This window comes from Lissotriton vulgaris, chromosome 1_1 (genome assembly GCF_964263255.1).
Source record: "Lissotriton vulgaris chromosome 1_1, aLisVul1.2, whole genome shotgun sequence".
Taxonomy (NCBI): Eukaryota; Metazoa; Chordata; class Amphibia; order Caudata; family Salamandridae; genus Lissotriton; species Lissotriton vulgaris.
The window spans coordinates 952,427,108-952,454,131 of record NC_141685.1 but is presented as its reverse complement, the minus strand read 5'-3'; the positions used below and the strand labels follow the sequence as shown (position 1 = coordinate 952,454,131).

The window sequence follows — 27,024 nt, the reverse complement described above, 5'->3', positions numbered from 1 at the left end:
GAGTGGGTCCTGGCCCAGCCCTGTACAGTTCCTCTGGTATGCTTAATGCACCCTCAGCCTACATCAGGTTAGCATGTAGTGCTGTGCAGCGAAAGTGTGTTTGTGTGTGTGCTTTGATGCATGTGTGCCTGTGATTGTTACAATACATGGATGCCTGTTACTTCCATACTTGAACTCCAGGGCCTTGGTGAGGCATTTGGAGAAGACCTCCCAGACAGATTTGTAGATTGACACATTCCTAAAAGCTGGGTGGAACAAAGATTTGAGGAAGGGAGAGCTCAGCTCTTGTGCACTTCAAAGGGGCTTTTTAATTCTGGAAAGGTCTCTGGTCAGCAGGGCCTGGTCACATCTCATGGAGAGGATGGGGCAGAGAAGGACAACATTGCAGAGGGGACACTTCAAAGGAAGTACCATCCACCACACACATTTCAAAGAGAAAGACTAATTCGCATCTGTGTCTGGAAATTAATTCTAAAATGGGGAGCTTGAGTCTCCCAAAATGTCAACTGTCAAGCAGTCATCTGGGGCTGTACATCAACTTTGAGAAACTCAGCAAGACTTCTGCCTATTAGTCTCCAGTCCTAGGTACAAGGTCTGCAAGTCTCCTTGCTGGGTGAAGGACACCACCCAGGACAATCAAGATCACATGTCCTGGAGCCTGTCATTGACTCCGTATGGCAGCAGGGCCGACATGAAAAGCAAAATCCCTTGCCCCGGTGCACCGCTACGAAGAGTGAGGGCTGACGCCCAGGTGCAGCGTGCCACTGAAGTGCCACAGGTTCTGAGCCGCACACCAGGAGATTGGAGACCGTGTAGCTGCCCAAGACCTGTTGCTGGGATGAGAAGAACTTATTGCATCACTAGAGGATCGCCATTTTCAGGTGGACCTTGATGCATGCAAGGCATGTTTGGTAAGAAAGCGTAGTGGGATCCATGCACATCACATAGCCATAGCCTCACCTGGGTGGCAGAAATGTCTGGAGTTGAGAGGCTGCCTTTGGCGCGGGTGAACCCTGGTCCAAATACTATTAAATTGACAGAATTGGTGAATTTGAAAGGAAGAATCAGGACAGCTCTTTGTGGTTTTATGTGGCCTCTCCCGTCACAAGCAAGAGGCCCAGCCACCCACGTGGCGTACCAGAATGATAAAACGTGTAATGCTATAGAATGGTAGAACATTTATTATCATCAAATTAATTCCTTAAACAATAAGAGTATAACAGCCATAACTATATATTACTTTTGGTAATCCGCAACCAAGGCAAAAAATTGCAATTAAAAACTCACCATTTGCTACTTTTTTCTTACTTATTTTATCTCAATATTCAGTTTGGAAAACCATCAGTAAGTACGCAAATGACACCTAATTTATGTGTGAATTTTGCCTACTTTTCATAAATGCATTGCTTTCCAGGATCGTCGTGGGTTTGGCGCTGGTTTCTAACACAAACTGCGAGTTAGTAAAAAAGAAAAAAAAAAGACTTTTATGAACTGCAAAAACAGGGGATCAGGAGTCCTTAGCACTTACGGGGTTAAGCACCCTAAGAGGGCCAAAACAGGTGGTGTTGCTGCTGGATGGCTCCTTCGGAGTGGGTGTGCCCTAGGATACACAGTAACAGGCAATTTTGCACCAGTGACGGGCAATTTTCCACCACTGGTACTTGCATTAAATGACGGACAGAAAGGGCTTCGCACAGGTCTTTGTTTCATATGTCCAGCCCAGAACTAGTTTGACACGGTTGCAATGGAGAAGTTTTAATCTAACATCTAAAGCGTAACCCACCTAAATAGAATTGCGAAGCGCATACTTGACACACTGGGTATTAGTGATTAGACTTCACAGTGGAGTTACTTAATTCATACATTGATGAGAATTGGAAGGTGATTGAATTGTTGTGTATTCAGCTATGCTTAAAGCGAGATGAAAGAGCAGTATTGCAAGAAGGTAAAGCTGTATAAAAGATTTGTTTTCAGTTCGACACCAAACAAAGGAATAGATACAATGGCACCCAAGGATCTGGTTGTGACTGAAAGCTTTGTATATGGGATTAATTTGGTTTGATCAATTTCTGATGTTCATACAACGTAAAAAGATGTAAGAGGTAGTTTATGGGTAGGTAATTATCCCAACTATTTATTTATTTTATTCTTTATTGAGTGTATATCCTCCTCTGACCTCTTGCTGCTTGAAAATGGAATCGGCAAAAACATAAGGGTTTTCCTGAACTCCAGGTTGTTCTGGGTAGACTTTAAACGCGAGTTACAGTCATTGAAAGCTTTGAGTCCTAAAGGTAATTAGGACTGACCCCCAGCACATGCCTTATTGACTTGTTGAATGTGCAATAACAGACTGGAGTTAGAATGCAAATTGTGTGAGCAATGATACAGAGATGGTCAAGGAGGCAAAAACAATAATTTTGCCTTTAAATCCTGTTTTCTTGTCACATTTGCTCGGCTTTCAGAGACAATTAGCGCTTGGCCCTCCACTCGCTGAACGTCCCATCCGGGCGGGCGCTCCCTAGAGACGAGGGTGTGTAGCCCCACGAGTGCATCCTGCCGTGTGGTTTTTGCCCTCACCTGTGTTGGTCCAGGAGGAGACTGACTTTGGCTGCATCCGAGCCCTGAACGAGATCCACAGTCGGCCCTGCGTCCTTGAGGCTGTGACGAAGACTATTGCACTGCTCCTCAAATCTAACCGGTGGGAGTGCACACCGGGGCTTGGGGAGGTGGAGTGAGCCCCCCCCCTGGGATTAAGATCAAAACATCACCGTTAAGCTCACACGGTATGCCGGTGAATGAGGGGCCCAAATGGATTCCGCGAGCCTGCCTGACACCAAGATGGCGGCGAAACATAAGGCCCCTTCGGCCTAAAGCTTATCAGCTGCTGAATCCAAGTGAAAGTGAATGACTGGCCAGGAGAGGTTAGGGATCTCTACAATCCTCTGGTTAAGTGCTCTGATACCTCTGGGTCCAGCCAGCGTCCGCTCTGTTCATCATGCCGATCCTCTGCTTAGTTTGCACCCTCTTTCATCCGGATTATAGAAAATTGTGGGGATCCTCTGAATTCGTACATCAAGGACTTATCCCCCACTGCCTGACCTCAAGATGGTCGCCTCAGTCATTGACTGTGAACTCTCCATCCACAGTTGAGACCCAGACATTTTGACTGATGCCCAGTGGAGCTATCTCGCGAGCTAAAGGGGAGATGGGCTATGGATTCCCTCCTTGGCCATCACCTACCCAGCCTGTCCTTGGTCCTTGTCTCCTGCGTCTCTCCTGACCTCTTCTCCCTCCTCCCTCCTCCCTCTTCACCCTACCGCTCTACTGTTCTCTTCTTTCCAGCTATTGACCCCTGCCCTCACCCGTACTTGCTCATAGCTCCCACCCTTATGTGAACATTCCCTTATGAGTTGAGACCTAGCTATTTGACTGATGCCCAATGGAGCTACCTTGTTTAGCTAATGGGGAGACGTGCTGTGGATTCCCTCCTGGGACGTCACCTACCCAGTCGGTCTTTGGGCAGACTTCCCTTCGTCTCTCCTGCCATCTTTTCCCTCATCCTCCCCTTCACACTTCCCCCTTTCTGCCCTCCTCCTTTCTTTTTTCACCTTTCTTTCCTCTTTCAAAGTGTTGATTAGTTTTGACATAATGTGTAATTGTTATAATTTTCTGTAACATTGTGTAAATGAATGTAAAGCGCTCTGATACCTGCGGGTCTAGCCAGCGCTATATAAAACTTATTAAATAAAATAAATAAATAAAATACATCACAGTTATATCGAGTAGATTTTTCAAGTTACTGGATCTGCAGGTCTAGGAACATTTTTATGATTTTTCAAGCCGGTTGTATGATCAACTACTGCCTAAACCACGAAATCCTTAACCACGAGAAATGCCAAACAATGACATTGATAACGACGAGTTCCTAAACCACGAAAATGATTTGTTTATACAAACTAGATTCAAGTGACATACAGTTCTGTGGTTTAGTTCTGTGCACTTTTTATGAACCCATTTGTGGCTATCTATTCACATGCATGCTTGAATATTGTCCTGCATTTCAATACTCCCAACATCTCAGTTGTTAAAAAGGTTGTTTTCCACGCTATCATACTGAATTATTTAAGTTTTTCATTGTAACTCACATGCGCCATCTAGTGGCATGTCAACTGTTCTTGAGCTACATTTCATCTTACAGAAAAAAAGATTTATCAACATTTTACTGAAAGTTGAGATCGTAGATGAAGAACCGAGAACCTTGTTATTTTTCATTATATAGAAACAGTGTGTCTGTCAAATAAAAATTGATGATCAAGCATGTACGAGTAATGGGTTAAAAAAGACAGTGACTGACTAAAATATCTATTACTTTCTTATGAAGCAAAACTACCAAATTGAACAAAGTTGCTTTGGGTTATTAACCGCTTTAATCAGCATGACATGTAATCGCTTTTCTACACAAAATAATTGTGATTTTCGCAATAATGTAGAACAAAAGTTCTTTTTTGTAACGATAACTTTTTTCTGTGCAATGGCTACTTCAGTTTCTCCTTCCTCGTCGATCTGATTCCATACTTTGCCGTGTAGTATGGCTTATTTTAGTCTGCACTACATTTTGCAGGGGGTTTTTCCCCCCGTTTTCACTCTATTATTCATGGCAGATAATTAAGTGGTGCTGGTTGGTGAAAGCAAATTCCAAGGTTCGATGGGGGTGGGGGCGGAGAGGAGAGGAGTGACGTGCCACGCATTGGGCAGTCCTCGGTGTTTGGACTTCGTTGTTCAAGAAAAGTCGTGGTTTAGGAAGGTCGTTGTTCTGGCTTCGTTGTTCAGTTAATTCGTAATTAAAATTTCGTTGTTAAGGATGTTTCCCTTTCAAGCCCTGTCCATGCCACAAAAAAATTATAAGCATAATTCACGTCTTTGATTGTCAATGACTCAAAAAGTCAACTGTTTAGTCTAGCTGTTTGCGGGCATATGTTACATAGTCACTTCTCTATTAGGCAATATGGCAGAAGGCAAGGCTTTGGAAGCTTTGGAAAAACAAACATTAAATGACTTTTAAGCTTTGCATGGAATTCCTAGATACCAGATGTTGAAGTAATCCAGTTAAGAGAGCTCCTACACAGAGACTACCTAGCATGAGAACTCAGAGCTACAAAAGGGGGTGGGGCTTTACTCCACATTATATGTATGCCGAAGCATAAAACATTGACTGAGTAGATCTTAGTCTTGAAATAAAAATATCTACCTCCAGATAAACTCCAAATAACTTGTTTGGAAAGAAATTAGTGGTGGAGTGCCAAACCTTGTAGGACAAAAGGAATTGTCACCTCCAGGTTTATGATTGCCATTCAACAGCAACTCATTCTTGCTGGAATTGAACTTCAAAAAATTGCTGTACGTATACTCTTGTCTATCCCGTAGGCCGAGGCAGGGGTGGGATCATGAACTGGCTCAGTATGGTCTACGTAAGTAATTAGCTGTGCCTTGTTGGCATAAGAAATTTCATAAACCCAGAAGAAATTATATATTGGGCAATTGTTCTATTATAGATGTTTGAAAGCATAGTGGAAATCCCACCAATATAAAGCTCTTGAATCTGCATTGAGGCAAGTTTACAGATTAAGATTGGTCAGAAAACAAATGAAGAATGCTACTGTAGTTTGCAGCATTGAGCAGTCCCAATTGAGTATGCAAGAAATGAGGAGAGGGGAGCTTGGATATGAGTTCAAGATGTAGAATAGCTGTGAACAATGGCTGTCCTTCGCAAAAGATGGTTGGTTTAAGGTAGATGATTGTAATTCTCAGGGGCATTATGCACTCGTGAAATATTCAGCTGTAGATAGTTATTTCAATGTATATGTCCTTAAAGGTCATTTTAGTCAAATATACAAGAACCAAACCAGAGTAGAGTGAGTTAGGTGGTCTTGTATTGAATGTGCAGTCATAAGAAAAGCATAAAACAAATAGGTTTGCCCATTGAGCACCCCAAAATGGTTTAGTGTGGCTTCAATGCATGGTGCTTTCCATGAAAGTCAATTTTTATTGTGACGAGTTAAACTGATTTATTAACTTGTCTCTTTTTGAATTTGCAGGTGTAAACTGTGCGTGGTGAGAAGCAAGCAGGAACAAATGCAGAATAAGAGTCCTTGAGTGTGCCGACATAAAGATGTAAGAACACGGTTGTGGGAAAATTGGCACCTATAAGGTTTCCAGTTGGGTATTATTCAGATGTAGCACCTATTGAAAGTTTAGATGAGTGGATCCTTGATCTCAGAAATTTCAGTGAGATTGTATTGTGCGGTAGCTGCTTCATATCGTGGACATGGTATACTATCATAAATGCATTCTAATTCCTAAAACACAGATAGTAACGCATTTTAATGCAGAAATATTTGATGCTTAACGTTTATTTTGTAAAAATGACATAAATTCTATACTATTGGTATTTGTAAAGAGATTAGCTGACCAGATGGATCCCAGAGCTAGCATCCAGAACACTGCTGCCAGTCCGCCCTATCAAACACCTTAGGCAGCCCAGGGGTTTGATATAAAGCCAAGTTTCCAAGTGCTTCCTGAATGTGGGTTAGTTGTCCATCAGACGTAAGCTATTTGATAGAGCGTTTCAAAGCTTGGAGACAAGGTCGGAAAAAGCTCGCTCACCACACCTCATCCGACAGATATGGGCAACCATTGACTGACCTTTGGGATCCGCCTTGATGGTATGGCTGCATTGTGGCTTGTAAAAAAGGAGGGCCTTTCGCATGCAGTGTTTGATGTGCAATGCAGAGAGCCTTGAATGTCACCTGTTCATTTGGAGCCAGTGAAGAGTAGCCAAGGGACTCTGAGCTGATCTGGGAATGTTCAGTAAGAGGTGAGCCACAGCATTTTGTACAACCTGTAACCTTGTAGTCAATGTCTTGGGGCGCCAGGTAGAGCAAATTCATAGTCCAGGCATAAAAGTATCAAAGCCTGAACAACAAATCTTCGTGTTAAAGGAGCGATAAAGTCTAGAATTTTATTAAGCATCCTGAGAACGCCCAAACAACTGACCAACAGTTTCCTCGCCTGGGCTTCCATTGAGAGGGAGCTCTCTAGCCACATCCCTAAACCTTTTATGGGAGTTTTGAGGGCAGGTTCATTCTTTAAGTGTTCAGGCCATCGAGTAAGCGCTGGCTATTGGGATTGTTGCCTCTCATGATCTCTGTTTTGTCCCAATTATGTTTTAGGCAGCTGTTGGCCATCCAGCTAGCTACCTTCTCCAATTTGTTGAGATTGGGTCCTTGCTTGGGTGCAACTGAGAACACTAATTGAATGTCATCCGTGTAGAAAAAGATCAACATCTCATTCTTGAACAATCTCAACTAAAGGATTCAAAGATTAAAGAGCGTGGGGATGAGCGCAGAGCCATGGGACACTCTACTTTGCAGGAGGAAGATATCGGAGTTGCATATTTTGTCCAGCACCTGAAAAGTCATGTCCACTAGAAACAAAGTAAGCCATTTTTAGAGCATTGCCTGGTTTTCAGGCATTAGTAATTCTCTGAATAAGAATTCCGTGGTTGACTGTGTTGAATGCAGCTCTGAGATCGAGGAGTACAATTGCAACTGAATCTCCACGATTTAACAACGCCCTAAGCTCCTCCACAACAGCCAGGAGAGCTGGTTCAATACTATGCTTTGGTCGAAATCCTTTCTGTGTAGGATGCAGAATGGCATTAGCTTCCAGGAACAGAGACAGATGTAGATGTACATGCTTCTCCAGTAGGTTACCGGAAGCTACAAGATCGACCTGTAATTGCCTAGACAGAGCGGGTCCAGGTTAGGCTTTTTAGCAGGGGTTTTACTACTGCATGTTTCCAAGCAGGAGGAACTATACCGCTGGTAAGGGAAAGATTAAGAAGGTTCAGCAGGGCCGGAAAAATTACTTTCTCTCCTCGTAGGAGAATATGGAGAGGGGCCAAGGCAAAAGGGGAACCTGACTTCACCTTGCTAAAAAGTGCTTTAATGAGTTCCAAGGTATTATCAGAGAATGTTACCAGACAAGTTGAGGTATTCTCCTCCATATCAGTGTTTGGGGTAGGGTCTGGCTCACTGTTAGTGCCCTGGAATGATGAATGCTTTAAAAAAAAAAAATAATATAAAGAATAACTTCACTAGACCATTACAACAAGCTACTTTTGGCTCTGGTAGCGAGCTGTCTGATTTAGACTTGGTCAGCAAATGAGCAATTTGGAATAATTCCAGTTGTGAGTTGATGCCCTGTTAATCCTATATTTGTAGTAAGAGGCTTTGGTGGACCTTATTTGTATGTGATAGTTTGATTGTCATCTCATACTCCTTATCGTGACTTCCTCTTCGTCTTTCATTCTTTCTTCAAGGTTGATAATTGAGGGTTAAACTGGGGGAAGATTTGCTTTGGCTTGTGGGTTTCAACTGTGTTGGTCTTTAATCTAAAGATAGTTTGACCTAAACAACAAACGTATCGTTTGATGAACAGGGGTAATTTTCCCAGTTCAGGCCCAGAGGGATTGAGCCTAGATTTCCACTCTTTCTTATTAAGTTTGGACCACCTATGATCCCTTCGAGTGACTAACAAGGGAGGAGAGCTTGGCCTAAAAGCGCTCAAACATTGGAATCAAATAATGATCCGACCACAAAACACGAACCTTAAGATTGGGGTTGTTGCTGATGACTGGATCAGTGAGATGCCCTTTCTCAAGAGTTGGGCCAGCTAAATTTTTTAACAGCTGTAGGTAGGGAAGCCAAGGCCCTGCACTGTACCCGAGGAGAGAGATTTTGACCTTATTGAGATGGGCATTCAAATTTCCCAGCAGACTAAAAGAGTCATACAAAATTTTTTAGAGACTCTTTAACCCCTTCCATGCTCATGACGGAACGGTTCCGTCATGAGCATAAGGTGGCCTGTGCTTATGACGGAACCGTTCCGTCATGGTTCCATAGGCCCAATGGAACGTTCAGCACCGGGGGGAAATCCGCGCAGCACAGATGGGGTTAGGAAAGAAGGCCTTTATTACCACCCATTCTATTTATGCAGTCTTTCCATCATATGTAGTAACTCAAAGGTAGAGCTTGAATTATATTGGACATTAAATTTTCATGCAGCCACATTTCTGTGAGAAGGACCATATCAGGCCTCTCCTCTTCCAGGAGAGAAAATAATTCCAGTTTGTGACCTGACGATCTTCAGTTGATCAGAAACATGCTCCACCCTTCCTATCCTTTCCTTTCCTTAGATGCCCATAAGGCAAATTGAGGGCGTATGAACAGTTCTTACACTGAGTCGCAAATTTATTGACGTCAATGGAGTGCCCGCAGGCATGTGTTGGGGTTGCCTGCAGAGCTTGCAATTGGTGAAAGGAATCTTACCTATGCTAAAAAGGGCAGAGCCCTTGGCCCCTGGTTCCGGTCGGGTGTGGATGAGTTCAGACTGGCTTGATCTTGGTGCGCTAGCGGAGCGTCCGCGCCTCGACCTACATTATATGCTGTGGTGAGAAACAGCTAGAGCGCCAACCACACTGCTGTCTCTAGTGTAAAGTGCAATCATGCAAATTGAACCAGTATAATGTAAAGCTGTTATATACAGAATACGTATTCGCGATTCTATCCAGACCTTTATTATTGTTTTTGCTATTAATGTAGTTGTATAGTTTAGGTTTTAAAATGTAAACAGTGCTGTTATGATGTGTTTTATCTAGGAGCCCGATCAATATTGTGACCTTATGCCCCTATGCGGCTATAATCAATAAATATCCCTATAATGGCATAATAATCAGAGCCATATTTCAGTAACTCGCCTCTGCAGTCCATGACACAGCAGAAGCTACTTCCTTAGATTCCTAGAGAGCACACACAGTTCTTTCGACACACCAAACCCCCATCAACCTGGGAAAGCCCCGCTTGCTTTGTTTTGATTAGTAATAGAACTCCTGCGAGCACTGTAAGAATGACTAGTTCTTAGTGACATCTTTATTGACGTCTTATGTCCAAAAACTTACGTCAAACTCGGCACCTTTCAGGTATAAATATACCAACGTTGCCTTAAGCAAACACACGGTGGTGGTGAATACTGGAGCAGAACAGCTGTCCCCTTGCAGAGAACCCAGCAGATGCGAGAAGCCCACGGACGCTGTCCCTCCTCTTTGACGCGCTGAGAAAGACGCTGTCTTTTCTCCTGCCGAGAAAATCCAGCTCCGGCGTTTCCAGCCTACCCTTGCGAGTGACTGGGATATCGGGTCCTGAGAGGGAGATACCAGACCTCCAACATTCTATTCCAGAGGTACGGTGCTGACTAAACCCTTAGAGAGAATTCTTGAATCAAACTCCTGGCAAAACCAACTTAACTTAAACTGCTACTTACTTACTCCCTCCCACGTGTTAGGCTTAGGTAAGGTACACCGGGGTAGGCGTAGTTAGAAGCACCAGTTGAGGTCGTTAGCCAATGTATATATGAATGTATATATTTTATTCATTTTAACTATCTTATGGCTAAGAAACCATATCAATGCTTTTACAGTATTATTTCGTAATACTCCTTTTACTGTACGCACTTTTCATCATAAGTCTTGCAATTGTGCTCAATAAATGATATCTTTTATTGAAAACGCCCGTCTCTCTCTTCTCTGCACTCTGGTGAAACTAAGAACGCACGTCTGACTGAGTGAAATAGCTGTCTATTGTTTCACACGACTCTAGAGATTGACTCTTATTCTGGGGAGCAAAGTTGTCATGTTTATGCAGTTGTCGGAAGCTGAATGCCTTCTTATCTGAGCCAAGGAAGCTGATCACTTCCTATTCAGTCAAGAAAGTTTCCAGTGACCTCTGAGCTAGCTGGCGCAAACCTAAATTAAGTCTAACCTAGTCAGTAGAGACCTAGAAGACCTCAGTCCTACGTCTACACTGCTGTTTATGTTATTCCAATGCGCAGGGCCTATAGGGAAAATAGGAACTACACTACAGTTATACCACATGGCATTTAAACAGTAGTGCTTTTCTGTGCATCAGTTCATATGGCTGGTTATCTTTAGTGCAAGGACATGTAATTCATGTGCATTGGTATATATTTTTTTTGGATTTGCCTGTAACCTTGAAAAGATGGTTTCCAGTATGAAAATATTTGAAAATATATTGTAATTGTTTTTTTTTTTTTTTTTTTTTTTTGGTGTGCACATATATTAGCTGAACAATGGAATATATATTTCATTTGCTACCCTTGGTTTTCGTGTTTGACTAGTTTTAGGACTAGCCCAGAAAGCTGAACTTTTGTTAGTAAGGGCTTTTCTTTGTTGTTCTCTTTAAACTTAAATGAACTTTTCTAGACCTTTCCAGTGAAGCATTTATTTCTTCTCTGTAAATGGCAGTAAGCTTACTTGAAATTTCAAATGTTTCTAGTTGCATGTTTCTTATTAAAGTGTATATTTTGTTACAACATGTTTGCAGTGCACTATCCTGATAGCACCTACAGTTGTTTCCTATTGGTATTTTATATTTTCTGCAATTTGTTTTGGAGGTCACTCAGCCGCCTGATAGCACTGTTAATAGAATCTAAATGTCTGTCATGTGCCATAGGTCACCATGCTCCTCTCCAGGTGTTGTCTAGATAACATGTCTGAGATAAAGAGCAACTTTCTAAGTCACCCCCTTTTCTGTCCCTGTTTTAGGTTGCGCTCGGCCGGGATCCCCACTCATGATCTGCACATCCATCTCAGAACGCGTCTTAGACTTACACTTGAAATCTAATCCCTTCTGCAGATGTCCCTGATTATTAGTTGCCGTTAACTTTTCAATTGTAGATCTAAAACTTCAATAACTTTCCACTTTCATTCAAAACATGTCGGAAGCAATGTTGTGGAGCCTTGCATTTTGTTTTCATTCTGTTAAATTACATCTACAGACCTGAAAATGTTTGCGGTCAGTGGTGATTAAGGGCCTGATTACAATCTTGGCAGATGGGATATCCTGCCTGCCAAATTACAAGTTCCATAGGATATAATTGGATTGTGTTTGGCGGACGCAATATCCATCATGTTTGTGACAGAGTAAATTGTAAAATGGCTGCGTCTGCCGTTATCCATGGCCGGAAGAGTCGCCATTATTAAAATGGTGGTCTATCCGCGATTTTTATATTTGTTTAACAACATCCCCATCCCACTCACCAAAACTTTCTTTTCCCAGTTGCGCTCATTGTTGTTGCACCTAGTTTGGGGGGACAAGGCGCCTAGGGTTAGCTGGCGAACTCCTACCCTGCCATATGCGAGAGGGCGCTTCGCGGTCCCAGACTTCTATCTGTATTATCTGATTGCACAATGCTGTTATGCTCATGCCTGGTTTCATCCGGACGCACGCATTCCCTATTTGAGACCTGAGGCAGACTTTGTGATCCCTCGCCTTCTTTCTGAACTGCTACCTACTGGATTCCCTCGGGACCGCGAGACATTCAAACAGTATCGACCACATGTTGGGCATAGGACAGATTACGTAGACTGCTGGGCCTTGAGCGACTGTACTCTCCGGAATTACCCCTACCCAGTCCTTCATTGTTCCCCATAACAGCTGAAACTTTGATCCAGCGTACTCTGACAAAATTTCACATTTGCACTGTTGGCGACCTATTTCCAGACGGCCACGTATTTTCGGTATCGGAGGACACCCGTTTTTCTGAACTTCTCCTTCATGGATACGTTCTTCTTGACTCGACTGCACTCCATGCTACCGGCTGCTTTTCCTTCCTATCCGAATGCCCCTGACCCTACGCCACCACTGACACTGCTTATTCAAAACACAAACGGTGCCCATTTGGTCTCCAAATTATATAAGCAATGCAATGATTCAATTCCCTTTTCAGATGTTAGGGTTCGGCGGCATGGGAGGAGGACTTGGGTAAACCCATTACGGACGACCAATGGGAATATTGTTGTAGGGCGACTAAAGAGGTCTCTTTAAATAGTGGACACAATCTATTTCATTTCAAGTTTCTTCGTAGAATCTATCACACTCCTGCACGTTCACACAGAATCGATCCTAATAGACCCCATCACTGCCAGAAATGTAGGGCTCCTTTTGCTGATTTTGCCCACCTCTCTTGGGCTTGTCCTAAGATACACCTTTATTGGTCTTCCGTTCACGCCACCTTGGGCGACATGCTTTCAATGCAACTGGAGCCCATCCCTGAGCGCATTGCTCGGGTATGTGGCTAATTTTCCTCTTGCGGTCAGGAAGCTTGCTGCGCTGTGTTTTTTGCTGGCGAAAAGGGAGGTTGCCATACTGTTAGGCAGTCGGAGGTCTCCAACAAGAGCGGCTTGGCTTCGTAGTTTGGCATGCTGCAATGTAAACTGTGAGGAATACTCCACTCTGTTACCTGGCCCGTCACGTCCTGTGGATATTTGGGTCCCCTATAGGAGCTATATCGCCAGGACCAGACCCGTTCTGCCCTCGCAAACTTCTCAGGGGTTCGTCCCAGAGGGGGTGGGCTAGGCAAGACCGCCTCTGTGTTACTGCAGATTTCGTTCATTGTTTTTTGTGACTCATCTTTGTACGATCACCAGTGATTCGGTTGTGACTTATGTGAAGTATTGGCTTCTTAGTGAAATATGGCATTTCTTAATTGCTAATCTGCATTCTGTATATGTTGGCTTCATCCTGTAATATTGTCTGCATATTCTTTTCCATGTACATCTTTACCCTCTTTTCTAATTTATTTTGTAATGTATATGCTGCTTTTCACCATGACTGACATTCTATGATGCAATGTATTGACCCGGTATGTAAAAATGGGGAAAATAAAGTTTAAAAAAAAAAATACAAAAAAATGTTAAAAAAATGTGACAGAGTAACCCTGTCCACCAAGATTGTAATCAGGTCCTAAAACATTTTGGCGGTTGAATGGCTTAAAGTTACACAACTAATGTTGTGAGTAGAGTAAGTTGAATGTTGCTTTAGACTTCAGGGAATTCTGCATGCCTGGATCCTTGTAAGGCCCTGGTCAGTAAACTATGTGAAACATCCTCATTATGAGGTTTTTTTAGATTTGACATGTATGATGCTTGTGCAAGTCATGGTGAACATACTGTATTATATGCTTACTTTAATGGACAGTGGGTCGGCCATTAACAGCCTTGTCTCCAGAAGCTCCAGACACATAATTTGAGACATTGTCAAATCTTTGAACAGCCCATAGGACTATTTTAAGTCTTACTGTTTTTGTATTGGCTTTAACCTTACACCTTCATTGGAATTCATAGGGGACTAATTTAAATCTGAAATCCGTTAGTGAGCGGCCCATTAGTGAAGTGGAGCAAGCATTGAAAAGAGCGTCTGGCAAATAGATGCTACAGAAAAGAAAGTAACTCCTTTTTTGATCTGGCTAGACAGCGCAGCTGTCGCTTAATTTCTCTTCCAAACATAAAAAGATCTTAACTAGCCACTATTGGAGAGGGGCTTTGGATTTTCCTACTTGTTAATTTCCTGAAGTACAGAATTTGTTTGGATGAAAGTGTTGTCTATGCTGACAAAGATAACTTGTATTACACTTTTTCATTGTTGGAAGCTTATGCTCAACGCTGTAGGCCGAAATTGGGTATTCCATTTGTTAAATGCCATAGGTCTGATTTATCGTTATGAAAAGATATGTTTAAGGCAGTAGGCCTGACATATTCATTGTGAGGACCACTTTTTAAAGTCAGCAGGTGGCATTATTACATTGTGGTAATGCCTGTGCATGTGTTTCGTTACATGGAATCATGCAGATAACTATAGTAAGTAAAACTTTTGCTATTGCTTAACCCCTATTGCATTCCATGAAGTTAAAGGTTGTAATTGGATTTGCATTTACATATTGCTTACTGCCCCTGAAGAGACAAATCGCTTTACATTCAGCAGCACGCTGCTCTGTAATTTAAGATTAGTGGTTAGTACAGTGTTATTGGATATGGTTAGTTATTGAGATTAGTCTTGAAGGCCTAATCAAATTATTCTATGTATTCACTTAACCCCTTCCATGCTGATGACGGAACCGCTCCGTCATCCGCTACAGTTGAGCTGTGCTGATGACGGAGCGGTTCCGTCATGGCCCGGCCGCCGCGCCTGCGCGGCGCTGATTTCGCGCCTGCGCGGGCGTTCTAATGAGCGGGGCGGGTCATGACTGAACCGCTCCGTCACCAGCATAGCTCAACCGCGGCTGGTGACGGAGCGGCTCTGTCACCAGCATGCGGCCGCCCCGCCCCTTTAGCGCTGCGGCGGAATAGCCGCCGCAGCGAAGGGGTTAAGTTTCTTTGTTGTAGATTAAAGTAAAAGAAGTTACATTAAAATCAAAGTGACTGGCGCATAAGACCTGACACTAAACTGCACTCTGTTTAGTGCAGATGTGCATGTGATTGGAAAAAATTGTCGCTCAGTTGAGGGTTTTCTTGAGGTGTCATTTCGGTCGTTTTTTTTTGTTTTTTTTTTAAACCTTTATTAACATTTAAACCAAATACAAGTATGGGCCTACAACCCCGGGGGCCGGCCGCTAAGCAGTTAGATTAACAGAGAGCAATTTTAATCACATGCAGCACCTCTGGGAGCAGAATCTCCATGCTAGCGTACTCTTGGCCACTGAACAGCACAATTAGAAAAACAGGATATAAAAGGTTTTCATTTTATAATAGAAGATGGACGGATCAGGTGCCGAACAATTTCCCAGCAGCGAAAATGGCAGGCAGAATAGTAAACGTGTCAACAGTAAACAGTAATCGATCAAATCAATGGCGCTGAAACAGGAGGTTCAGGATGTGAAGGACTATTACGGTCAATTCGCGCCTGCAGTCACCTGCCCTAAGACCCAAAAAATACCACGAAAATTGAGGCACAGATGAAAAAGCAGGGAGTGATACCAAAGGAAACCCACTGCACTGACCCAGAAAAAGAAAAAGACAAAGACAAAGAAAGATAAGAGAAGAGAAAAAAGGCCATAGAAACAAAATAAAAACGAAAGATCCCCTCCCCCAACCCCCACCCTGCACCCCTGCAGGTGACTACGGGCCCCCCCCCAGCAGTGTGCCTGTCGCCCGAGAACCAAACCCGAAATATAGAAGAAGAGAAAAAAGAGAAAGAAAGGAAACCCCACCCATCGGGGAAGCGGAGGAGGGCGATAGTCTAGACGCTCCCGGTCTCTCCCCCCCGCCCTATCAAAGGGGCCCCCCTAAGCCAACACAAGTAAAGTTGTCCACCATACAAAAATACCCCGGGTGGAACCACAAACCCCCCCCGCCCCGGAATCCGTCCGTTAATGAAGCAGTCCCGTTACCAATAGATCCATCGCAAATGATTCAACCCACAATCTCAGCCTTGGCCCCGTCTAACAAAGTTGCCGAGTCCCTCGGATAAGAAAAGCCACATCCCCGGAAAGTCAAAGTTCACACAGAGGCAGCCGGAGCTTGAGTCAGCAATTAGGAGAGGAATAGCAGGTCCCAACGCACACAGCTTGCACCAACGATGTCCCTCCCCGTCCCCGAAGCCAAGCATCGTTCCATCCGCCATGTTGGGAAACCGATTGGGGAGGGGGTGCGACTCGTTCCGACACAGATCAAAGTGTGGGCCAACAGTGTCCAGGATGGGGGAAGCAGCGAAATGCTCCGATAACGGTAGAACCGATGTTTCCGAGAACGTAAGAGAGTCACCAATCTCGGCACACACGATGAATTCCGTTTCTTCGGGGGCAGGCACAGCTTCCCGCACCGGGTCCAAACACACCAGTAGGGCTTCCAACAGGGGGCAAGTCGGCTGCCGGGTCTCAAAGAGCAAGTCAGGGCTCGTTCCCGGTCCTATGATCCCATCTGTTGCCGACAGCCAATGATTGACCTGGGCCCTCACCATCGCATGAAGCGCCGCAACTTCCGCCATTACCATCCGCAAGGAAGCGCCACATTGAGTCCGTTCCGCCGGGTTCCATACAGCCGCAGGCATAACGATCCCCACGGAGAGGCCTCCTCTCCGGGGCAGGATACGCCGGAGCAGAAACAGGCCGTGAGGGACGGGCCAGCAACATGCAGCAACGCGCGGCGGGACTCCCACCCCGGGGCACCAGCGGTGCTAGTGCCGGGCCTCCGGGCCGGGGCCCCCCGCGACGCAGTACCGCGCACCACCCGTCACCCCACCTCAGGTACAGCACCAGGCAGCAGATGGTTGCAAAGTAGTCCAGAAAAATTTTCAAAAGTTCCAAGGACCGGACCCAACCACCCTAGGCAGTCCGTTGTTGTTCACTTTGGACCCGGGTAGACCAGCAATCGAGACCCCGGCTTCCAGTCTGGGTTAGGCCTCAAAACATTTTCGATGTTACTTCACACCAGAACATCAGAAAAATTCTGCGATCACACCATCTGGATGCAGACTAGTTCACCCACATGACTCCGGGGCAGGAGATCAGGATATTCGACAGGATAAGCGAGCGTAGGACGGGGGTCAGCGGAGCCGGGAGACAATGCGGCCATCTTGGTTGGTGTCGTAGCTCCTCCCCCATTTCAGTCGTTTTTGAGGCAATCCAAATAAAACTTTAGGTGCATCTAGTTGTTGCCTTGGTTCTGCGGCTTTTGCAGTCTGCCAGGCACTTTTTCTAATCCTTTGTCAGTGTGTAATGTAAAAAGACATTTGGAGAAAAAAATCCAGATGTGCTGATTGAGATCCAAAGAGAGGATGCTGATTCTTGGTTGTAGCAGAAGCAAAAACGTGGTAAAATGCTACAAGATCTACTTTTTTAGACCCCCCCCTCCCCCAAGAAGGATAGCAGAAGACTTGGTTTTCTGGGCAAGAAAATCTGCCAAATAGCTGGCATTGTCAGCTGCTAGTTCATCTGGCCAGTTAAGTTGATATGACTGATCCCTCTTGGACTTCATGAACCATTTTCTTGAATTTCTTCCGCTTGGAAAAAAAAGCCCAAAAAATGTTTTCTTGCAATTGCTAACAAGGTAATTGTGGCTTAGGATAGCCTGGTTGAATTGCACAAGGTATAGCCGATCTGGTAACATGCTGTTTCTGTCCGATGTCTATCCTGGCTAAGATTAACATGTTTGATGCCACTCGCACAGCACAATATGTTGGAGCTCCCTTTGAATGAATTCTTTCTGTTTGGTCTATAGGTGGACAAGATTGAACCTATGAAATCAGAAGTAGAGACCTGTCCTCTATTAATTTTGAAAGGAGAAAGTATTTTTCTGAAGTTCAATTTAATTCCTTTTTCATGGGCAACCAACGCTTGCTTCCTTTTCTGGTGGCAAAAATGTTGTTGAAGTGGATGAGTACAGCAGCCTTTCACAAGCCTCTTGGAAAACTCCAATGAAGCAGTGCCTCCCTTCTTCTTCTTCCACTGTTCAGCCCGCCGGTGGGACTGAGTATTGCCAACTATCTTCACTACAAAAGACAGGTGGATGCAGCTACACAATCAGGTTTTCCACAATCCATATTCCACAAAAGGGAACAAATCCTGTTTTTCTGAACAGGTTGGTTAATGAGACTCAATCACTGCTGCAGAAGAATGCAATAGAGCCTGTTCCCAAGCAATAACAGAATAGGTAAGTCTACTCCTGCTTCTTTCAAATCAAGAAGAGTCCCAAGCAGGAATCTAGTCTTATTTAAACCTCAAAATGAAGGAGGAAAATTCAGTATGGTGGCGCTATATCAAATGATCCTCCTCTTCAGAAAAGCGACTACATCTGTGTTGCACCTTCAAGAGAGATAGTTTCATGTGTCAATGTTTGCAAAGCAGAGATGTTTTCTATGATTCAAGAGTGGAAGCTATTTTTACTAGTACAAGTGTGCCGACTTTGGTTTGAAGTCTGCACCTTCATCTTCTTCAAATGTCAGGACAGTGGTCACTGTGTTCTTACACAAAATGTGTGTGTTCATCTACCCCTGGTTATATGACTGTAATAAAAGCCTGCTCTTGTCATAGGTTGCTACAAGATTTTCAGATAACTGTCGACTTGCTCTTCAAGTTGGAACTGCATCTCAGTTACTGGACACAGGAAAAGTAAGGGCTCCATGGCTTTGTGCATCTCCTGTATGTGAGGCATATGAGACCTCTGTGGGAGCGTGGAAGACCAGTGGTGTCAGGTGTGAGGAAACTGGAATGACAAAATGCACTCTACATCAAATGCTGTTCAGTCCCTACATTAGTGGTAAATGAGGAAAAATGTTATGACAATAGTATATTTTCATAATCTCCTTCATACTTGGAGAGTCGTGACAAACTCCTCTTTTAGAGGGCTCTGGCTCTCCAATGTACGGTCTCCCAACACAAGGTTTGTGGTCTGACTGAAAAACCACATCAACATGTAGCAGTTTTGAAGCAGTCCACCTGGCTCTTATGCCCTTCCAGCCAAGGATCAAGGCCGAACAGCTGCTGCTGCAAACAGATAATATTTTCACCATGCAATACCTGAGCAAGCAGGGAAGTATGTGGTCTAGTGTACTCTTCAGGGAGGCTCAAACAGTTTGGTCCTGGATGCTGGTGAGGGGCGGTCAGGTGCCTGATTTTCACCTTCACGGATTGCCGAAGACCAAAAATGATTAGGCTGAGCCACCAACTCAAATGGGTCTTAAACAATGAAGTGTTGGAAGACCTCTTCTCTTGCTGGGGTTGTCCAGAAGTATGCTTGTTCGCATCAGAAAGAAGAACAGATTCCCCAGTTGTGCTTCTAGCTTTCCGGAATTCTGGTGTCTGGAAATGCACTTTTTGTGACATGGTTGAGGATTTCTTGATGCTTTTCCTATGATTCAGTTGCTCCCGATGGTTATCATGAAGTACAGCCAATCCAGGATGTTGGGCAGAATCTTCCATTTTAGTCTTCCATTTCTGAAATGTAATTGCCTGGCTTCTGGATTCCTCAATAAGGACTCTTAAGATTGCCACAATTAAAGAGACAAAAAGTCTTACACATGATCTTTGTATGTATTTAAATGGAAGAGATTCTGTATTTGGAGTATCAACAATGAGACCAGAGTACAAGCAGGAGAGAGTCAATATTGCATTATCTTCTTTATCTAGGGAGTATAGTGCATTTGGCTGAATCACAGATTACCATAAGTCTTCTTCTCGGGCATCTTTCTTAATCAGCCAGTATTTAAGGGTTTCCTGAAGGCCAACGTATTTCCTCAAGTTAATATACCTTCTGCTCCCTGGGAGCTGAATCATTTCGGTTGGAGCCTTTGCAAAATGCTGATTGGCAATGTCTGCCATGGAAGGGTGGCCATCATCGCTGCAAGCAAGGCAAGTGTGTTTTAGGCTTCATGTACCGAGGAACCGTACATAGTTTTCTAATGGAACAAAGTATGTTTAACAAAACCTTTCTTCTAAAGGTGTTGTCTGCTTTTCATTTCTTTTTGCCTGTCTTTGCTCCGAATCTTTCCACCCCAGAAGAGAGGTTATAGCATACTTTCATTGCAGAAAGTGCTTTTTACTATCAAGGTGAGACTAAGGAAATGTTTGAGGTCAATCAACTCTTTATTAATTATGTCACTATTTGGAGAGGCCTAGATAGATTTCTCTAATCAGACCGTTGTGAGATGGATTGCAACCTTGTATCACATGTCATCAGATTGCAAACAGGACCTTAACTGGTAAGCCTACGTTTGGGTAAAGTGGAAACTACTCCTTTAATGTGAAACACTCCCTTCCATGACTTTTGTTGTGTTGCCACGTGGAGATCAGTCCATACTTTTGCTAAACTTTGTTTGGACTCTTGACACCATGGGTACTCTATAGTGTGGGGGCGGGGGGGGGTCATGTTTTTATTAATAACTTATTGGGTTAGAGAGTGTTGAGATCTGTATCCCTGATCACTCTTTTTAGGATTGGGTTAGTTTGCAACTCTGGTCTACCTTTTTTGAATGTCCGAGGGAATCCCATGCGGAAGAGGAAGTTACTTGTTCTAGTATTTCACCATCTGTGTCCTTTGTGAGTACCTAAAGCCCAACCTACCTCCCCATACTAGTAAGGGCACAAAAGTCGAACATTTAATGTATAGTTAGTGTCTTTCTTTTCATTCAGTGAAGCAAGTATTGGAACCGAATACTGGAACAATCACATTGTCGGCGTTTTCTCCCCGCACTACGGCATCTCCACATACCGGCTGGAGAGCACCACTACGAAACACGTAATCTGACGAAGACTAAACCCGGTCTCGAGCGGAGCCGGGTCGGAATTATCACTGGCACTGCGACCTGTAGTTTTACATTTATTACCTACAGCCCTGAGGAGTCGCGGAAATATTGTTTTTTCTTGCGACGAAACACGTGTCGGCTGCTGGCTATCTATGAACAATAAAAGAGGAGCCGAAATACTGGTGGTCCCCTTCTTCGTCCATGAATATTTGAACTTTTATGTCCATTGAGACATCTCTTGTGCTTATACTTTGTATTTAGTGTGCAGCAGTTTTTGTTTATATTGTATACGGTGTGTCCTCAAAACACGCTTTTGAGAGGTTATAGGGATTTGCCCCTCACCTGCATGCACCTTCTGTTTAACACCATATCTCCTGCGCATTACCTGTGAGCAGTGCGCCCAGTATTTCCCTCAACCTAAAAACCCTGTCCGCATTTGTTGAATAACAAATAAAATTGACCTGCATTGATAGCATACACAGTTCAAGTCTTTACTTGGGATAGTGGGTGGGGGAATAGTGCTCAAATGAATAAGTCAAAGGCTCACATTTTTATTGACCAAGGTTGGATATTTTGGGTAGTTTACTGCACCAGTTAAGGTAAGAAATTGCATAGATCAAAGATAAGGGTGTCTTGCAGATGGCAAATAGTGAACATAAGGACTGATTCCGCTTTTCTTATTTTGAGTTGTTTAGTGTAGTATTGTTCTTGGAAAAAGACAACATTGCAGTACTCCAGATTTAGTTGCACATTTAATTTTATCTGAAATTGGGGATGTGCTTAGTTAAACTGAGGGCTCAAAGGGAAGATCTTAGCCATTCTATAAGAGCAAAATAGTTGAACTAAAACAAAACTTAGCACACCTTATCTGCAGAAAACAGTCTCTTGCACATGACAACAAAGCCTCAAGAAAACATAGGCAGGGGTGAAAAAAAGCTGATTTTTGTCAGTCTTGACGGTTTCAGTGTTATGACATTACATTGCAAATCTTGTGAAGCTCCTTCCCCCAACCCTCTAGATTACTCTGATGCTCAATATATACGAGTAAGGATACCGTTTTTTTGTTTTCTCATGGACTGGCATTAAGTAATGTAGTAAAATAAATTTAACTCTGAGATAAACGTTGAAGATACAAGAATAAGATTAGTTCTACTTAAAGAAGGTGAATTGCAATAACTTTTAAATAAGGTCTGACGTGAATTTACTCTAGCGTTGGATCGTATATAATTTCACATGCGTTAATATTCTCTGTCATCAGGCTAGGAATCCTCAGTAGTCTGTGTTAATATTGGATTGACCCATACACTTACATAACTTTATATTGTAAATGTAAATGTATTTGAGCTTATATAGCGCACAGCTACCCACAAAGGGTTTCCCGGCGCTTGCTTAGGGAACCCGTCCTGGTATTCCCCTGTGAGATAACCCTGGCAGGGTATCCACAAGGTGAAAGCCAGGCATCCCCCCGCGAGGGGCCGTTGTGGAGATTAAGCAAGCTATTGCTCAGAGTCGCAGAGTGTGAACCCGTGAGTCGAGAAGGCACCGGAGCGAGAATTATCGAGTCCGTGGAATTCTTGAGCCCAAGACCCGCCGAGGCGGGGAATTGAACCCTGGTCCAGGGCCGATCTCAGCTTCCGGGTCTGCCGCCTCTAACCCCTGAGCCACACTTCTTCACCTTATTATGTGACCAGCCACTGGAGTGAAAGGACCCAGAGCTCAAACTCCCTACAGAGACTAAACTGTGCTGCAGCAAGGGAATTTTCAGAGCTCTTACTAGTGCTTTTTCAGCATTTTTGGTGTCCGGCTGTTTTTTGGGGCCCCTCTCGCCACCATCTACTGAAAGCAAGTGATTGCCGCTCACTTCTGTATTTGGTTAGCTGAGCCCCTGAAAGTCTGCCCAGAAGGCTGACACACCTTCCAAAGTTAAAGTCTTATTCAAACTTTGTCAGTCCTGTAGGACCGGAAAGAACTCCTTAGATCTTCCCCGTTAAAAAAAATTCTACTATGCTTTTATCTTTCTGGCGGTCAGTAAGATTCGAATTTGCTAAACATTCAGTAACAAAACTCTTCATAAAATAGAAACAGGGACCATGCTTATCCTGACTGAGTTGTTACCAGGCCTGCATTAATCTACAAGTGTGTCTCAGACTAAATCTGAAATATTCCAGCTGGAGCTGATCAGTCCTTGTTTTCAGACTTCTACACTGAAATCCCATAATTCGGTTGAAGGCGAAGAAATCCCATAATTCGGTTGAAGGCGAAGACTCCTCTTGTGGCTAGGTAGTCTTCAGAAAAACCTAGATCATAAACTGCGTCTCCTCAGCCTTCCACTTCTAAACGCCACCTCATCATTTGAAAATGACTTGGTTGACTAAATCTTCATTGAGGACTGCAGGCAAGTCTTTATCTAAGTAGTAGTCCAAGTTCAGTAATGGCTTGGTTATGACTACACAGTTGTGCTTGCAATCGAGCATGCATCATAAGCAAAAAAATAATTTTATGGTCCTAGGTTCCAACTACATGGACAGTGACACTAATGACTACCTCGTCGTCCACCACTAAATTGTTGACTGTGACAACTTCAACTCAATAGACTACCTCAAACTTAAGTACTTGGATGGCCATTCCTTCTATTGACAGTCTGTCATGTTTCTCTTATTACTTTGCCCTTTGGAATTGTTTATCCTTAACCTTCAACCACTGGTCACTCTGGCAGGATTCCTTTCCCTGACTTCTGTACTGACAGTTGCTGGGGAAGAAGTCCTGTGTATGCTGCATCTTACCTTGCTCCTGTGCTTTTCCTCAATAAATCTTTTTACTACCTTTTCTGAGTGGAATTGAACTTTACACAGTCAGTCTATACCACTGTCCCTCTGATTGTACCTTTATTGATGACTGTTATTTAAGGTCTACTAAAGAACCATATAACCTTTAGCCTTTTACATGCAGACTGTTCCACCAATAAGAATCTCACTGGTACTACCTCTACTCCAGAAAATGGAGATTCGCTACTTCCGAGTGATAAAGAAGAATCCATCTCAGATGGGAAGCATCTAATGGCAACGAGCCGCATGATGATCAAGCTGTTGATCCTCATGATTTGGACATCAATCAAATAAATATTAAAGAAGCCAAAGAACAGCTTTATGGTTGTCTCGTGGACTCCGTAGGCCATTCAGTCTTTCCACCACAAGTTCAGATATAGGTCCCAACAGACCTTCCTAAAGTCTTTGAAGCACCTCATGGAATACTTTTGTGACAGTCTGCCTCCTCCCCTGCTGCTATGTGACCCCTTCAGCTCCATACTGATCCCCACTTTGACTAGTACCCCTCCGTACTTTCCCTTTTCTGTCCACCACACCAGAACAAGAGCTTCTGTCGGTAACCTTGCTCACATCTGGCAATTATTCCGCAGCAACTTCCATTTCTTCTGGCACAAGACTGAAGGTAAACCGCATTCTGATTTTGATGTTTTGAAGCATAGTCAGGATGCCCACAATGGCTGTAGTGATGATGATGAGAGGGTGCCTGAAATTGATGAGTATGTTACAGATGATAAACCAGAGCCTCACATTAGAGCTCGCCTTCCTGATTACATTAATTTCTTATACAGTGAACTAAATTCAATCTACCAGCCTCTGAAGTGGAGAAAATGTCATTCATTTTCGACATCTGTAAACCGGCAAATTGGTATTTGTCTCTCATGTTTATGAAGCATTGCTGCCTTGACATCCAGAGGATATCTGGGATATTAGTAGGACAGACGGTAGCGTGCAATCTATTTAATTATAATTAGCCTTATTACTGCTTCTTTATTATACATATAATTCTATTTTAATTGTTTTTCATACATGAACCCATTGACGATTCAGTGTGTTATAGAAGAAAGTTATGTAACTGTAACTACAGGTCTCCCGCTTTGGTTTTATTTATAAATTCACATGCTACCAACCCATGCCCCAAATAATAGAGATTCTCTCTATTCAATACGTAAATAAACTGTCATACAGAGTAGCTTGGTCTGTATGGTAGCTCCAAGTCCTTTAACCTCAATGTTCTGAGTTTGGATCACACAATGAGGTCAATTTACTGCATGTAGCCTATAGTTCAATGTATTTGAGTGTATGGGGACACTTCTATATTAACCCTGATTTCTGTTGATCCCCAGCCTGACGACTTGGAATATTCAAGCATGTGAGTCTATGTAAGATATCAAAGTTGGAGAACTGTTGGATGCATCCAGGGCAAAGGCGATCCCCATACAGGAGAGGATAAGGCTGATGGAGCAGATATAATTATCAACAGCGCAAGAGAACCTTCATGTGTGTGGCTAATTGGAGGGGAAAGTTCCCCAGGGAGGACGGCATGGTCGGGAGGTAGGGAAAAGAAGGATGTGGGACTCAGAAAACAAGGGGGCTATTCTCTTCTAAAACTGTTTTTGTAAAACATAGGTGAGACTTAAACATGCCAGCTTTTACAGTTCATGTATTCTGATACAAGTTATACAAAGTTAGTATTGATTGACTGGTATTCAACTATTAGGTTTCCAAGTTAGGCACAATATTGGCAAATGTGTGTGCATCCAAAATATGAGTATATTGTATTTAGTTAATAATTCAGAGCAAATCTTTTCCTAGTACTGGAAAGGTTTGGGTTTCTCAAGTTTTGTGAAGGGTTATCTATGTTAAGAAGTGTACGGAGTATGGATTGTGTTTCAATGTTTAGTTGGAGTAGGTTACATGATTGCAACCCAGCAGTACCTCCGCTTATGGCCTTTAGTTGCATGGGTAAGCACACATCTCATGGACATCACATCCCTTTTCTGTGACCCCAACGCATTTTGAAAAACTTAGTGCTATTCTGCTTATCCTGGAGTGTAAATGGGCTGCATGAACAGATCAAGCTCTCTGTGGTCATATAGTTTGCAAAGCGCATATATTGATGGTACAGGATAAGCACTTAATGGGGAAAATTGTGCATTTTTAGGTAGACTCTGCTTTAATGCATGCTTTACAAGTGGATCATGGGATGTGAGAATACTCTTGCACAGATGGTTCTCTTCCTATACATATCCTAGACATGCTTAGGCACAGTGGGAAGATAACTAATGGGGACGGGAATACTGGGTGGTCGGGCATTGACTTGCTTGACTGCCACCTATCTCAGCTTAATTCCTTAGCACAAGTAGAAAGGTGATTACAAAGGCCCCTCGTAGCATTTTGGCTATTACCGGAGATTTCAGAGAGAGTGATTGATCCAAAAATAGATAGATAACCACAACCTTGTGTGGACTTGACAAGCCCCTCAAAGCTGAACGCCATTGCAATAGCTTGTTCTCTCTGCGACATATGTAAAAACTGAATCCTACCCAACAAAGTTCTTCCTTCCTTTAAGAAACCCATTACTCTTTCCCTAGTAGAGATCATTTTAGTACTGCAGGCTGATGCACACAGTTACTGTGACTGACACACACTCACTCTCTCATTCTCTCTCTTGTTCTTACTTTTTCTGATCACGCTTCAGTCAGTATGTTCGTACAAATTAGTCAGAGGAGAAGACCAGGGATGTGGCGTCTGAATGCCCATTGGCTCCTACACTCTTTCCTTAGAGAGCAGCTCATAACTGGGACAGCATTCAGAAAAATCTGCCTTTGGGTTTCCAGTCAGGGGGGGAAGGTATATCTGCTCCCGTAACCCACAAAAGAATTCAGGTCATTGCCAACGAGGGGGGACCTCCTTGAGAACTAACCCAGGTCAAGCAGAGGTATCATCAAGCACACTGACTGCTTTCAATACGCAATCAGTGGAGCTTGCTGTATTATCCACCCCGCCGCCCACCATAACTGCTTTGGGTGACTCGGAGGATTCTACAG

The 27,024-nt window shown here is 43.5% G+C and overlaps 1 protein-coding gene across 7 annotated transcripts in view; it reads left to right on the top strand.

The window, feature by feature from the left end:
• BAZ2A (bromodomain adjacent to zinc finger domain 2A) overlaps nt 1–27,024 on the top strand; it is a 1,275,716-nt gene that overhangs the window by 95,949 nt on the left and 1,152,743 nt on the right. For all 7 annotated transcript variants that reach the window (XM_086959424.1, XM_086959462.1, XM_086959400.1 and 4 more), the window contains one exon: nt 6,096–6,171. The gene's annotated coding sequence lies outside the window, so the exon portion shown is untranslated. The remainder of the gene's footprint in view (nt 1–6,095; nt 6,172–27,024) is intronic.